At 43.5% G+C, this 17,499-nt stretch overlaps 1 protein-coding gene across 9 annotated transcripts in view; it reads right to left on the bottom strand.

Moving 5' to 3' along the window:
• Positions 1-17,499, bottom strand: part of LOC137430556 (angiopoietin-1 receptor) — a 352,893-nt gene that overhangs the window by 265,186 nt on the left and 70,208 nt on the right. The window lies entirely within an intron of this gene.

Here is a 17,499-nt window from a genome sequence, read left to right as displayed (position 1 = left end):
ATGTGTATTTGTTTTTAAATGGTTATGCATTTTTAAGTTGTTAGTCGTGATTTTATCTGCCTTTCATCTACTTTCCCCAAGCAATCCATTTGAAAGTGAAGAGTGTTGAAATGTGCCATGGTCCAGAACTGTGTAAATGCAGGATGAGTAGGTAAGAATTGGAATAGTTTAGCAGAAGAACCTGAAAACAGCCCAAAACTGGAACGGCACTCAGTAGAGAGCATACCTCCACCTGGTTGGCCATGTCACTCAATGGTGAAGAATCACTTTTTAAAAAAAAATTGTCATATCCGAATCCATATTCAGATCTTCACCAAAATCGAATCGATTCTTCCTTGTCACACACACAACCTGTCCACCAAGTTTCGTCCAAATCCATCCATAACTTTTTGAGATATCCTCCTATGTATCGTTTTTGGCCATATCTCACAATGGTGAAGAATCACTTAAAACATTATAGTAGCCGGATCCGAATCCGTATCTTCACCAAAATCGAAACGATTCTTCCTTGTCACACATACAACCTCTCCACCAAGTTTTGTCGAAATCCGTCCACAACTTTTTGAGATTTCCTGCTATGTATCGTTTTTGGCCATATCTCACAATGGTGAAGAATCACTTAAAACATTCTAGTAGCCGGATCCGGATCCGGATCATCACCAAAATCTAATCATTTCGTCCTTGTCACACATGCTACATCTCTGCCAAATTTCGTCCGAATCAGTCCACAACTTTTTCAGATATTTTGTTCACAAACAAACAAACAGACAAACAAACAAACAGACAGGGGTGAAAACAGAGCCTCCATCCACCTTTGGTGGCGGAAGTAACCAGAACGGCACTCAGTAGAGCGCACACCTCCACCAGGCTGAACAGTTTACGTTTTGTATCCCACTGATAGGCCGGATCTGGCTCCGGACATGAACCAAAATCGAATGGCTTTGTTCTTGTCACACACCCAACATGTTCACCAAGTTTCGTCCGAATCCGCCCATAAGTTTTTGAGATGTCATGCTATATATAATTTTTAGCCCATGTTATATAGAATAATATTGATTAGATGTCATGCTATATATAATTTTTAGCCCATGTTATATAGAATAATAATGATTAGATGTCATGCTATATATAATTTTTAGCCCATGTAATATATAATAATAATGATTAGATGTCATGCTATATATAATTTTTTAGCCCATGTTGTATAGAATAATAATGATTAGATGTCATGCTATATATAATTTTTAGCCCATGTAATATATAATAATAATGATTAGATGTCATGTTATATATAATTTTTAGCCCATGTTATATATAATAATAATAATTAGATGTCATGCTATATATAATTTTTTAGCCCATGTTATATATAATAATAATGATTAGATGTCATGCCATATATAATTTTTAGCCCATGTTATATATAATAATAATAATTAGATGTCATGCTATATATAATTTTTTAGCCCATGTTATATAGAATAATAATGATTAGATGTCATGCTATGTATAATTTTTAGCCCATGTTATATATAATAATAATGATTAGATGTCATGCCATATATAATTTTTAGCCCATGTTATATATACAGACTTGGCATTTAATATGGAATATTTTTTTTGTGGGGGTGAACTTACTTTTCAAGATGACTTAGAACCAAAAGTTCATTGGAATTATGTTGAAATTATTCTAGATGTTGTTAATGTGACCTTTAAAAGAAACAAAAACCACATTTGACATTTCGAAACAATAAATTGATCCTTGAAAGTGATGTCAACTGATATCGAACTCAATTCATGGACAGTACTGTGTTAAACTTCTGTACGTTTTCCAGAAGTATCTCTTTATTTTGCACATTAGCCAAAAAAATTTTAACAAAAACAAAAGTTAAATTACGACTGGGATTACGGACAGTAAAATTACAGTTCAGTACTTCGTGTCACCCCTACGAGCATTCAGGAGAGCACGTACACGTTGAGGCATGCTGTTCACGAGATTTGCCAAGGTTTGGACAGGAATCGCTTGCCATGCAGTGACAATAGTCTGCTGCAAGTCACGCACAGAGGTCCGCTGCTGGTCCAAGTGGTCGATTTGACGCGTTAATTCTGCCCACAAGTTCTCTATCGGATTCATATTCGGGGACATGGCAGCCCACTCCATATGCTCTACACCACGGTCAGCAAGAAAGTGTTGGATCATGCGAGCATGATGAGGCCGTGCATTGTCATCTTGGAAGACAAAGTTTCCTCGAAAGGCTGCACGAGCAAATGGAAGCAATGTTTCTTCCAGAATGGCCCTGTACTTGAACTGGTTCAGGTTTCCAGTCAGAACAACCAGGTCAGTTTTGCCCCCTGCATGAAAAGCAGCCCAAACGGTCACCCCACCACCTCCAGCTTGGACTCTTGGCACTATACAATCTTTGTTGTAGGCTTCATGCACTTGTCTGCACACTCGGACGCGGCCATCTTGACGATAGACCAGAAATCTAGACTCGTCACTGAAGATCAAGTGATTCCAGTGTCCTGGCTGCCATTGACGGTGCTCTCTGGCCCACTGCAATCGGCGCTGGCGGTGTTGTCTGGTCAGGTGTGGCTTTCTCAGGGGACGCCTGGCACGATAGCCTGCTTGAACCAGTCGTTGGTTGACTAGCCTTCTGGATACAGGCACATTTTTCAGTTGCTGCCACTCAGCCCTAAGCCGATTACCTGACTTGGTACGGCCATTGCGGACTAACCGGTGCAGCTGGCGATCATCCCTCCTTGTGGTTCTGCGGGGACGTCCTGGCCTCGGTAATGGAGGAGGGACACCCCTCTGAGCATTTCGTTTCAGGATCTTTGACACCTGACCTTGAGTGATGCCATACTGCCGAGCAATAGCACGCTCTTTCATGCTGTAATTTCGTAAAGCCACCACTCCATGACAAACAGCATTGTCGAGTTGACGGACCATCTCCAGAGGAAGCGGCAATAACTTTTGGAGACGTTCAGCAGTTGTTTTCCACTAATACAGAACGCAACAACCCTTGTATACCCGACTGTGAAGCCAAAAGTCAAATGCACCTGTCCATACATTTTGCCACGCCACCTGTGATATAATCCTGTTGTTGACTTCTTGCTGCGACAGACAATCAGTGACATGGTTCTTTGAACAAATAAATCACCAAAGTGTAAAAGAAACTCACCAGATTGATATACTGAGTTAAGAAAGTAAACCCAAGTCAAGAAAGAAAAAAATTCCATATTAAATGCCAAGTCTGTATATATATATATATATATATATCAGTCACTATGCGACCTTCATATCATCAGTGGAGAACCGCCAGCAAGGTGTCCCATACAGCTGCTGCTGCACCTTGCTGGGAGCGATACGCACCGCCTGCCACGCGGTGACGTTATCTCTGGTATCCACTCATCATATGGAGTCGACCTGGTTGCGGTTGGGAGTTACTAATAATGGTATCTGTAATCTGGTTCTCCAACCTAATGAGCGGACAACATGACGTCATCGCCATGCACGTCCGCCTTGCCTGCAAAGTTCCAGAGGAACCATCTAGCAGTGCGTCATTACGGATTATAAATACAGATACTGTCACAAGTGCATGCAAAACTCACAGTTACCGACCTGGTAACTAACACAAGTGCGAAAAATGGTTTTTCCACACTAATACAAGTGCAAAAGTGGTTTCCTGCACCAACACAAGTGCGAAAAGTGGTTTTTCAACACTAACACCTTTCAACACATGGCGATGACGTCATGTTGTCCCCACTAACACAAGTGCGAAAAATGGTTTTTCCACACTAATACAAGTGCAAAAGTGGTTTCCTGCACCAACACAAGTGCGAAAAGTGGTTTTTCAACACTAACACCTTTCAACACATGGCGATGACGTCATGTTGTCCGCTCATTAGGTTGGAGAACCAGATTACAGATACCATTATATATATATATATTTGTATACAGAATCGAGGCTCGTGAAAGAGCTGACATTTGCTTCACAAACAAATCAACCAGACAAACAAAATATATAAAAAGAGGGAGCGGAAGACAGGAGAAGGGGAAGCACACAAACACTTGAGAGCACACAACATTTAAGAGCAGGGAGATGTGTGGGAGGGAGAGGGTTTGGGGGGAGGACGCGTGGGAAGGGGGGGGGCTGGGAGAAGTATAAAACACAAGGACACCAAGGACTTCCAGGACAGAAGTTGGTATTTCAAAAAAGTGGAATTGGGGTGAAATTAACGGGGATAGAAAAGATCAAGGTTTTGGATGGGGGAAGATAAGAGATGGTGGTGAACAGCTGTTTTAAAGACCTGGAGGGTGGAGTGGGATTGAAGAGAGTGAGGGAGTTTGTTCCAGAGGTGGGAGAAAAGAGGAATGAAGGAGTGAAGGTGAGCAGAGAGACTTGATTTTGGCAGTTTAACCATAAGAGGGTTGCAGGCAGATCTTGTGCGACCTGTAAGAATATTTGCGGGACAAAGCCCAGAGAGAGCTGGGGGGGCAAGGCCAGAGAGGAGTCGGTAGAAGACGGAAAGACCACCAACCTGCCTGCGGTGAGTGAGTGAGAGGCCCTTGGAGTTAGCTTCATCGCGGGAGATTCCAATGATTCTGAATGCTTTGGTTTCAACAGCGTGAAGGCGAGCTAGGTGTGAGGCAGGAGCAGCAGCCCAGCGGGGAGAGCAGTATTCCATTGAGCTGCGGATGAAAGCATTGTATGTGCTGAGGAGCTCAGGTGTGCCAAGGAAGGACTTCGCACGACGGAGGATGCCCAGTCGGCGACTGGCTTTGGAGGCCAGATTTGAAATGTGGTTTTCCCAGGAAAGATCATGGCAGATAGTGAGACCCAAAACCTTGAATGACAGAACTTTTTGGAGAGGATTATTCAGAAAGTGGATGGGAGGGTTGTCCAGCCGGTCTTTTCGGAGAGACATCGTAAGAGTGTGAGATTTGTCAGGATTGAAAGACATGTTCCACTTGTTTGCCCAGTCTGTGATTTTGTCCAGGTCTGCAGAGAGTGAGGAGGCTGCAGACTGCCGATCTGAGGGATGAAGAATGGAGCGACAGACAGTAGAGTCATCAGCAAAGAGATAGAGAGGATTTTCAAAAGAGTCAGAGAGATCATTGATGAAGACCAGAAAAAGCACAGGGCCCAGAACACTGCATTGGAGAACTCCAGCCTGAACAGGAAGAGGAGATGAGAGAAACCCATTCAGGGCCACACGTTGACTACGACTAGAGAGGAAGTCCGCCAGCCATGCGTGGAGATTTCCATGGATACCAAAAGAGGAGAGTTTGGTGAGCAGAGCGGGGTGCCAGACCGTATCGAAGGCACGTGATATGTCAAGGGAGACAGCTCTAATTTCCTGTTTGGCATTGAGGACCTCCATCCATTGTTGAGGAAGCAGAAGCAGCATGTCCAGAGTAGAGTGACCAGGTCTGAAACCAAATTGATGATCAGAGATCAAGCCATTGGAGAAGAGGAAAGATATAATAATAATGATTAGATGTCATGCTATATATAATTTTTAGCCCATGTTATATAGAATAATAATGATTAGATGTCATGCTATATATAATTTTTAGCCCATGTTATATAGAATAATAATGATTAGATGTCATGCCATATATAAATTTTAGCCCATGTTATATATAATAATAATGATTAGATGTCATGCCATATATAATTTTTAGCCCATGTTATATATAATAATAATGATTAGATGTCATGCTATATATAATTTTTAGCCCATGTTATATATAATAATAATGATTCGATGTCATGCCATATATAATTTTTAGCCCATGTTATATATAATAATAATGATTAGATGTCATGCTATATATAATTTTTAGCCCATGTTAAATAGAATAATAATGATTAGATGTCATGCTATATATAATTTTTTATCCCATGTTATATAGGATGGTTCATGTTACAGCAACGAAGGCTGAAAAGGGTGGAAATGCGAATGGTTTGGTGGATGTGTGGAGTATCACTCCTCCGGTATGATAGACCTGAGCCTCGTCCTGGAGGTGGGGTTGCTATCTTTATAAAAAAACTCTCTTCCTCACTCGCCCTCCACTGCCCTCTCTCCACCTCACCCCCAGGAATACCTTTGGCTACGGCTTCCCCTTCGCTCCCACCTTTTGTTCATATGTGTGTTGTACCGTCCACCAAACAGCGATGACTCCATCTACATCTCACTGTCTGATAATATGGACCAACTTCTATCTACCCATCCCAACTCTCTCTTCCTCATATGTGGTGATTTCAATTGTCACCATGCCAGTTGGCTGGGTGTGGGTACCTCTCTCACCAGCCATGGCTCTTCAGCAAAGGACTTCTGCGACTCACTGGGACTGACACAATCTGTCAATTTCCCGACCCGGATCTCAGTCAACGGAGCATCTTCTCTTCTGGATTTGGTTATGACAAACTTCCCTGAAAATGTCTGCTGCTCTTCTTCTGCTCCAATCGGCTCATCTGATCATGTGCTTGTCAAAGTGAACATCTCTCTGACCATTCTCAGAGAGCCTCCTCAGCGTCGACGAGTCTGGCATTTCACTCAGGCCAACTGGCACGGTCTTCAAGCAGCCATCAATCATCTGGACTGGTCTCCCATCTCTACCGCCTCTGACATCAACTCATCCTGGGAATTCTTTCAAAGTAAATTGCTCTCTCTCATGCACAGATTTATCCCATCTCGTCTTCAGTTGTCATACCCTCTCCCATCCATGGTACACGGAATCTTGTGGTGAGGCTGTTGCCCTGAAACAACTTGCTTTCGTCTCCTGGAAAGCAAATCCAACGGAAGGAAATCTCATTTCCTTTCACAAAGCCTGAAACAAGTGTGTGTCCACCCTCAGGAGAGCCAGGAAACAATATCTCACCGTTCTCAAGACCGAACTCTCTTATCTGTCTCCCTCTTCCAAATCCTGGTGGCGTCTGGTCAAATCTGTTTCTGGTGTTTGTTCCCCCTCCATCCCCTCCCTCACCTCAAACGGCTTAACGGCTGACTCCGCACGTGAAAAAGCTAAATGCCTCAACTCTGTGTTTGCCTCTAAATCTTGTGTCCCAAACCCATCCCTCTCTGTACCCACCGTACCCAGTCGTACCCAGCTGCTCCTGGACTCTGTGTCCTTTCCTCCTGACAAGGTGGAAAAGTTTCTGTCAACCCTCGACTCTGATTCTGCAACTGGTCCTGACGGCATCAGCCCACGGGTCCTAAAATCATGTTCTTCTGCTCTTTCACTCCCTCTTTCTGTTCTCTTCACCCTCTCTTTTGCTCAAGGTCATCTGCCATCTGCTTGGAAATCAGCCAACATCACCGCTTTGCACAAAAAAGGTGCAAAAACAGATCCCAGCAACTACAGACCAATCAGCCTTCTCCCAATTATCAGCAAAGTCATGGAATCCATCATTGCTTCAGATATGAAATCTTTCCTCTTCTCCAATGGCTTGATCTCTGATCATCAATTTGGTTTCAGACCTGGTCACTCTACTCTGGACATGCTGCTTCTGCTTTCTCAACAATGGATGGAGGTCCTCAACGCCAAACAGGAAATTAGAGCTGTCTCCCTTGACATTTCACGTGCCTTCGATACGGTCTGGCACCCTGCTCTGCTCACCAAACTCTCCTCCTTTGGTATCCATGGAAATCTCCACGCATGGCTGGCGGACTTCCTCTCTGGTCGTAGTCAACGTGTGGCCCTGAATGGGTTTCTCTCATCTCCTCTTCCTGTTCAGGCTGGAGTTCCCCAAGGTAGTGTTCTGGGCCCTGTGCTTTTTCTGGTCTTCATCAACGATCTCTCTGACTCTCTTGAAAATCCTCTCTATCTCTTTGCTGACGACTCTACTCTCTGTCGCTCCATTCCTCATCCCTCAGATCGGCAGTCTGCAGCCTCCTCACTCTCTGCAGACCTGGACAAAATCCCAGACTGGGCAAACAAATGGAACATATCTTTCAATCCTGATGCATCTCACACTCTTACGATGTCTCTCCGAAAAGACCGACTGGAAAACCCTCCCATCCACTTTCTGAATAATCCTCTCCAAGAAGTTCTGTCACTCAAGCTTTTGGGTCTCACTATTTGCCATGATCTTTCCTGGGAAAACCACATTTCAAATCTGGCCTCCAAAGCCAGTCGCTGACTGGGCATCCTCCGTCGTGCGAAGTCCTTCCTTGGCACACCTGAGCTCCTCACCACATACAAGGCTTTCATCCGCAGCTCTATGGAATACTGCTCTCCCCTCTGGTCTGGTGCTCTTGCCTCACACCTAGCCCGTCTTCACGCTGTTGAAACCAAAGCGTTCAGAATCATTGGAATCTCCCGCGATGAAGCTAACTCCAAGGGCCTTTCACTCACTCACCGCAGGCAGGTTGGTGGTCTTTCCGTCTTCTACCGACTCCTTTCTGGCCTTGCCCCCCCCAGCCCTCTCTGGGCTCTGTCCCCCAAATATTCCTACAGGTCGCACAAGATCTGCCTGCAACCCTCTTATGGTTAAACTGCCAAAATCAAGACTTTCTGCTCACCTTCACTCCTTCATTCCTCTTTTCTCCCACCTCTGGAACAAACTCCCTCACTCTCTTCAATCCCACTGCACCCTCCAGGTCTTTAAAATAGCTGTTCACCACCATCTCTTATCCTCCCCCATCCAAAACCTTGATCTTTTCTACCCCCGCTAATTTCGGTCCCCTTGTGTTTTATACCTCTCCCCCCCTCTCTCCCCCTCCCACGCCTCCTGCCCCCAAGCCCTCTCCCTCCCACACTTCTCCCTGCTCTCAAATGTTATGGTTGTGTGCTTCCCCTTCTCTCCCCATCTTGTCTTCCGCTCCCTCTTTTTGTGTGTTTTGTTTGTCTGGTTGATTTGTTTGTGAAATAAATGTTAGCTCTTTCACGAGCCTCGATTCAGTATACAAAAAAAAAAAAAAAAAAAATCGTTGAGAGAGAGGAAGACAAATGATGAATTGCAAAAGATGATGGGAATAGAGCCTGTGATGGATGCTGTGAAGAGAAACAGTTTGAGATGGTTTGGTCATGTGTTGAGTAAGGATGAAAGTGACTGGTTGAGAAGAGTGATGGAAATGAATATAGAAGGAAGTAGAGGACGGGGAAGACCGAGAAAGACTTGGCTAAAGATGGTCGAAGAAGAAATGCGGGCAAGGGGGTTAACAAGGGGAGATGCAGAAAATCGGGCAAAATGGAGAAGATTGTCATGGGGACCGCAAGGCTAACCCCCGCTCTTGCAGGGAAAATGGCCTTAAAATGCCTGTTGTTGTATCCCATGTTGTATAGAATAATAATGATTAGATGTCATGCTATATATAATTTTTTAGCCCATGTTATATCTAATAATAATGATTAGATGTCATGCTATATATAATTTTTAGCCCATGTTATCTATCTATAATTCCAGTAATCTCTGTGTGTATGTATGTATGTATGTATGTATGTATGTATGTCTGTGACCGCTGTTTCTCGACAACCACGGGTCCGATATACTTTAAACTTGCCAGGTATATTGCTGGGGACCCGAGGATGTGCCTTTTCAAGGTTTCATATTAATCGGACAAGTAGTTAGCGAGCTATGTCCAAAAAACGATTCAACCAATCAGAGAGCAGGGAGCTATCACGTGTGCCGAACGTGGCGAACAGACTCTGCCTCGGACGGCACATTTGAGAGCGTATTCATTTATTTCACGTTGGCAAACTATGTTGGCGTTAAACTATGTTTTAAAACTAATTAAAACTACTTTGCGATTCTTTCGCTTTCCTGCGCGTTTGTGCACGCTATGGCGATTTCTTTACCAAACTCCGCAAGCCGTTCGCTTTGGACCAAACCATTTCATGTAAATAGAGGGGGGGGGGGGGATTGTCACCGTACTCGCAAGCCGTTCGCTTTGGACCAAACCATTTCATGTAAATAGAGGGGGGGGATTGTCACCGTACTCGCAAGCCGTTCGCCTTGGACCAAACCATTTCATGTAAATAGAGGGGGGGGGGGATATAATTTTAGATATATATATAGTACGGGCATGCCCTAGTCTATCTATAATTCCAGTAAACTCTGTATGTCTGTATGTCTGTGACCGCTGTTTCTCGACAACCACGGGTCCGATATACTTGAAACTTGCCAGCTATATTGCTGGGGACCCGAGGATGTGCCTTTTCAAGGTTTCATATTAATCGGACAAGTAGTTACCGAGCTATGTCCAAAAAACGATTCAACCAATCAGAGAGCAGCGAGTTATCACGTGTGCCGAACGTGGCGAACAGACTCTGCCTCGGACGGCACATTTGAGAGCGTATTCATTTATTTCACGTTGGCAAACTATGTTGGCGTTAAACTATGTTTTAAAACTAATTAAAACTAATTTGCCATTCTTTCGCTTTCCTGCGCGTTTGTGCACGCTATGGCGATTTCTTTACCAAACTCCGCAAGCCGTTCGCTTTGGACCAAACCATTTCATGTAAATAGAGGGGGGGGGATTGTCACCGTACTCGCAAGCCGTTCGCTTTGGACCAAACCATTTCAAGTAAATAGAGGGGGGGGATTGTCACCGTACTCGCAAGCCGTTCGCTTTGGACCAAACCATTTCATATAAATAGAGGGGGGGGATATAATTTTAGATATATATATATAGTATGGGCATGCCCTAGTCTATCTATAATTCCAGTAATCTCTGTGTGAATGTCTGTGTGTCTGTGTGTTTGTTTGTCTGTGACCGCTGTTTCTCGACAACCACGGGTCCGATATACTTGAAACTTGCCAGGTATATTGCTGGGGACCCGAGGATGTGCCTTTTCAAGGTTTCATATTAATCGGACAAGTAGTTACCGAGCTATGGCGATTTCTTTACCAAACTCCGCAAGCCGTTCGCTTTGGACCAAACCATTTCATGTAAATAGAGGGGGGGGTTCTGTGGTCGTTGCGAATGGACCAAACCATTCATGTAAATAGAGGGGGGGGGGGGTTCTGTGGTCGTTACTGCCACGTGGTTTCAAAGTTTTTTTTTGTTGTTGTTGTTTGCACGCATGTTTTTTTGCACCCACGTACGGGCACGCCCTAGGATGTTTACACACACACACCCCTACACAAATTTTTTTTTTTTTTTTTTTTTTGGCAAGGAACGGGCACCCACGTACGGGCACGTCCTAGTATTGAATAATAATGATTAGATGTCATGCTATGTATAATTTTTAGCCCATGTTATCTATCTATAATTCCAGTAATCTCTGTGTGTTTGTATGTGTGTATGTGTGTGTGTATGTTTGTCTGTGACCGCTGTTTCTCGACAACTACCGGTCCGATATACTTGAAACTTGCCAGGTATATTGCTGGGGACCCGAGGATGTGCCTTTTCAAGGTTTGAAATTAATCGGACAAGTACTTACCGAGCTATGGCGATTTCTTTACCAAACACTGCAAGCCGTTCGCTTTGGACCAAACCATTGCATGTAAATAGAGGGGGGGGTTCTGTGGTCGTTGCGAATGGACCAAACCATTCATGTAAATAGAGGGGGGGGGGTTCTGTGGTCATTACTGCCACGTGGTTTCAAAGTTTTTTTTTGTTGTTGTTGTTTGCACGCATGTTTTTTTGCACCCACGTACGGGCACGCCCTAGGATGTTTACACACACACACCCCTACACAAATTTTTTTTTTTTTTTTTTTTTGGCAAGGAACGGGCACCCACGTACGGGCACGTCCTAGCTTATATATAGTACGGGCATGCCCTAGTATAGAATAATAATGATTAGATGTCATGCTATATATAATTTTTAGCCCATGTTATCTATCTATAATTCCAGCAATCTCTGTGTGTCTGTGTGTCTGTGTGTCTGTGTGTTTGTCTGTGACCGCTGTTTCTCGACAACCACGGGTCCGATATACTTTAAACTTGCCAGGTATATTGCTGGGGACCCGAGGATGTGCCTTTTCAAGGTTTTAAATTAATCGGAGAAGTACTTACCGAGCTATGTCCAAAAAACGCTTCAACCAATCAGAGAGCAGCGAGCTATCACGTGTGCCGAACGTGGCGATCAGACTCTGCCTCGGACGGCACATTTGAGAGCGTATTCATTTATTTCACGTTGGAAAACTATGTTGCCGTTAAACTATGTTTTAAAACGAATTCAAACTGCGATTAAATTAAAACGATTCATCCTAACTGCGATTTGCGACCTTCCGGACAGTGAAGACTTCACTTCCGGCAGCCAATCACAGAACGCTTTGTTGCGTAGGCGTGGCCGATGTGAGAGCGAGCGGAGCTGAGCGCGTTACGAGCTGACCGCCATTACGGTTCGTAATTCGATTTCTTATGCGCATTATTTCTCCCAATTCAGTCAGAGTGAAGGGCGGAAGCGAAGAGCGTTGTTTTTTTTGTTTACGGGCATACGGGCGGGGTAGAGCGTACGGGTAGCGTTTTTTTTTTTTTTTGGCAAGGAACGGGCACCCACGTACGGGCAATGCCCTAGTATCTAATAATAATGATTAGATGTCATGCTATATTTAATTTTTAGCCCATGTTATATAGAATAATAATGATTAGATGTCATGCTATATATAATTTTTAGCCCATGTTATATCTAATAATAATGATTAGATGTCATGCTATATATAATTTTTAGCCCATGTTATATTGAATAATAATGATTAGATGTCATGCTATATATAATTTTTTAGCCCATGTTATATAGAATAATAATGATTAGATGTCATGCTATATATAATTTTTTAGCCCATGTTATATATAATAATAAAGATTAGATGTCATGCTATATCGTTTTTAGCCCATGTTATCTATCTATAATTCCAGTAATCTCTGTGTGTTTGTTTGTACGTTTGTACGTTTGTACGTTTGTTTGTTTGTCTGTGACCGCTGTTTCTCGACAACCACGGGTCCGATATACTTTAAACTTGCCAGGTATATTGCTGGGGACCCGAGGATGTGCCTTTTCAAGGTTTCATATTAATCGGACAATTACTTACCGAGCTATGGCGATTTAGCCGTTCGCCGTTCGCTTTGGCGTTGCGAATGGACCAAACCATTGCATGTAAATAGAGGGGGGGGTTCTGTGGTCGTTGCGAATGGACCAAACCATTCATGTAAATAGAGGGGGGGGGGGTTCTGTGGTCGTTACTGCCACGTGGTTTCAAAGTTTTTTTGTTGTTGTTGTTTGCACGCATGTTTTTTTGCACCCACGTACGGGCACGCCCTAGGATGTTTACACACACACACCCCTACACAAATTTTTTTTTTTTTTTTTTTTGGCAAGGAACGGGCACCCACGTACGGGCACGTCCTAGCTTATATATAGTACGGGCATGCCCTAGTATATAATAATAATGATTAGATGTCATGCTATATATAATTTTTAGCCCATGTTATATATATTAATAATGATTAGATGTCATGCCATATATAATTTTTAGCCCATGTTATATATAATAATAATGATTAGATGTCATGCTATATATAATTTTTAGCCCATGTTATCTATCTATAATTCCAGTAATCTCTGTCTGTCTGTCTGTACGTCTGTACGTTTGTCTGTGACCGCTGTTTCTCGACAACCACGGGTCCGATATACTTTTAACTTGCCAGGTATATTGCTGGGGACCCGAGGATGTGCCTTTTCAAGGTTTCATATTAATCGGACAATTACTTACCGAGCTATGTCCAAAAAACGATTCAACCAATCAGAGAGCAGCGAACGATCGCGTGTGCCGAACGTGGCGGGCACACTCTGCCTCGGATGGCACATTTGAGAGCGTATTCATTTATTTCACGTTTGCAAACTATGTTGGCGTTAAACTATGTTTTACAACTAATAAAAACGAATTTGCGATTCATTCGCTTTCCTGCGCGTTTGTGCACGCGATGGCGATTTCTTTACCAAACTCCGGAAGCCGTTCGCTTTGGACCAAACCATTGCATGTAAATAGAGGGGGGGGGGATTGTCACCACTCGCAAGCCGTTCGCTTTGGACCAAACCATTTCATGTAAATAGAGGGGGGGGATATAATTTTAGATATAGATATAGTACGGGCATGCCCTAGTCTATCTATAATTCCAGTAATCTCTGTGTGTTTGTTTGTTTGTCTGTGACCGCTGTTTCTCGACAACCACGGGTCCGATATACTTTTAACTTGCCAGGTATATTGCTGGGGACCCGAGGATGTGCCTTTTCAAGGTTTCATATTAATCGGACAATTACTTACCGAGCTATGTCCAAAAAACGATTCAACCAATCAGAGAGCAGCGAGCTATCGCGTGTGCCGAACGTGGCGAACACACTCTGCCTCGGATGGCACATTTGAGAGCGTATTCATTTATTTCCCGTCGGCAAACTATGTTGGCGCTATGTTGGCGTTAAACGATGTTTTAAAACTAATTAAAACCCCGGGGGGATTGTCACTGTACTCGCAAGCCGTTCGCCGTTCGCTTTGGCGTTGCGAATGAACCAAAACATTTCATGGACCAAACCATTTCATGTAAAGCGTTCGCCGTTCGCTTTGGCGTTGCGAATGGACCAAAACATTTCATGTAAATAGAGGGGGGGATATAATTTTAGATATAGATATAGTACGGGCATGCCCTAGTATATAATAATAATGATTAGATGTCATGCTATATATAATTTTTAGCCCATGTTATATATAATAATAATGATTAGATGTCATGCTATATATAATCTCAATGGTGAAGAATCACGTTTCAAATTCTCGTATCCGGATCTAGATCTTCACCAAATTCTAATCGATTCGTCCTTCTCAGTCACCCAACCTGCCCACCAAATCGTCTGAATCCGTCCACAACCTTTTGAGATATCCTGTTCACAGACAAACAAACAGACAGACAGGGGTGAAAATATGGTCCCACCCACCTTTGGTGGCGCAGGTAGCAAACGAACAAACACACATTATAGTCAGGTTCAGTATGTCCAGATTTAAAGTTTCGTTGGATTTTTGGGGGGATTTGGAAAACTATATATTTTTGGAAACTATATTGTATAGTCAGTCAGAAAACCAATGTTGCTATTTGCACAGACTCCTGTATGGCGGCCATCTTGGACTTTCAAAATTGCCGCCGTAGAACTAATTTTTCTCAATATCTCAGCTTCTAAATAACATAGAGCTTTGATTCTAACGGCTAAACATACATTTTCAAGGGCCCCGAATCCAATGGTAACAAGTTCGATAAGCTAGACATGACCATAGAGCTCCTATGTGGCGGCCATCTTGGATTTTTCAAACTGGCCGCCGTAAAATTGATGTTTCTCAGGATCTCTTCTTCTAAATAAGACGGAGCTTTGATTTTTCTAAATCCCAAAAACAATCCAACGAAATCTAAAATCTGGACATGCTGAACCTGACTGTGTTGACTGTAATGAGAAATACTATTCTACTGCGAGTGTTTTGCCCTTTGTGGGCCTTTGTGGCATACTGCCAAATAACACACAGATACTCCTAATGTTCATGAGAACTTAAAATCTGTTTACGGGTGGACAAGCTACTAAAGTAATAAGTTTGATCCCCAGGGTACAGCTGAGGAAAATAATTAGTTTACAGCATGTGTTTTTGTATTATTTAGATACTGAGCAATATACCTGATATTGTGGTGATGGTGGTAGTGTATTTGTAGCCTATTATACATCAATATGTCTGTGGTGGTGGTTGTATATATCGGTAGACCTGACTTGAAACGCACAGTCATCCCCAGACTGGGTGAGCTGCATGTTGTCATGGCGGCTCTCCGAGCCCTCGGAGCCTCCATGGAGAACTCAGGCATTGATGATGCTTGGGTAGAAGCTGATGTCTATGGTCCAGCCACGACGTGGCAAATCCTGAAATATACACACTACAAGCGGTCTCTCCGTGCCCATATATATTCATATGTAGCACTTTATGAAATGGTTCTGGAGGAGTTCTTGAAGGACAACCCACAAGTAAAGGATGTGTGTTTCGAGGCAACAGAGGGAGTAGAAGCTGCCTGTGCTGAGACGAACAAGTGCACGAAAGCTGAATCTGTAAAACAAGCAAACACCAAACTCCTTCAAGTCTTGACATCTGATGGGGTGGTGACGGCACTCGAGGAGTGGGAAGCACAGAGATCCAATAATGCAATGTTCAAGTCAATGATGAACTATCTACATCGGGTGGAGACAATCCTGTTATTCGTGGCAGCATCACGGAGTGCTGACCTGGTGCTTCACCTCCAAGCTGGAGAAGAACTGAGCAAGTTATTCTTTGCCATGGACCGGATCAAATACAAGCGGCTCTGGCCCCGATACATCGCAGACATGTATGACCTAAGAACCAATCACCCTAGGACCTGGGAAGAACTAGGAGCTGGCAATCTATCAGTAACCAAGAATGTCATCCCGTTTGTATCCATTGGACCAGATCATGCATGTGAACATCTGAACAAGCTGATGAAGATTCACTCTGGACTGATTGGCATCTCTAACAATGCCAATGTGTTAGACAGAGATTCTTCATGGTTACACCAGAATTATCACGCCTGTCAAAAGACTTCAAGAGTCAGTTTGGCCTGGAAGGTGACAAGATCACAGAACATCATGACCTTGGTCCAAGTGCAGTCAAGAGGGAGCATGAAGCAATCAACAAGATCAAGGCTGCGATACTGAGTCACGGGAATCCATTTGACACTGAAGGTGACAAGCTGCACAATGTGATAACGAATGCTTACATCCCAGACGAGTATGTACCACAGATCTTGAACATTGATGTCACTGGTCAGAAGTTGTATGAAGACTACGTGTCGGAGCGTATCAATGGAGATGTTAGCCTCTGGGCACCAGTCAAGAAGGAGAACAACAAGATGTTCACGTCTGGGAACAAGAGAACCACAGTGAAACTCAGAGACAGGACTGTGGATCTGAAGGAGACTAAGGAACTGTACGGAAGGCTCATGGTCCTTGCCAAGTCAAACAGAGACGTCAACCAGAAATATGCCATCGGAAATTACGAGTTCACTGTGACACCAAGAGCACTGTTCGCTCCAGATGGGACAATTCTTCCATGCACTGAAAAGTCGAAGTTAATTCATCTCCTCGACAAGTTAGCAAGAGCAGAAATTCACCCCGAAGATCAGCAGCAGACACCAGCTGCAAGTGTTCTACAAGAAGATCCAATGGACACAAGAACTATGGCATCCACATCTAGTAAACCTACAAGTCGGAAGATTGCACTGGTGGATGGGATGGTACTTGTGCATAAGCTGACAAAGAAACCAGCCACTGTAGTGAAAGTCAACGATCTGGGTGAATGCTTCAATGACAGACTCATGTGTCTAACAAAAGATTGTGATGAGATCATACTGGTCTTTGACACGTACAAAAACGATTCTCTGAAGAGTGCTACCAGGGCTAAAAGAAGGCAAGGAAAGGATGCAGTACAGTATCAAGTCAGAGATGACACCAACATCAAACACATCCCAATGAGCAGATTCCTTTCTCATGACAAAACAAAGG

The sequence above is a fragment of the Myxine glutinosa genome, chromosome 1, assembly GCF_964187855.1.
Source record: "Myxine glutinosa chromosome 1, kmMyxGlut1.1, whole genome shotgun sequence".
NCBI lineage: Eukaryota > Metazoa > Chordata > Myxini > Myxiniformes > Myxinidae > Myxine > Myxine glutinosa.
Note: the sequence above shows the minus strand (reverse complement) of the source record. Positions and strands in the feature narration are given on the sequence as shown.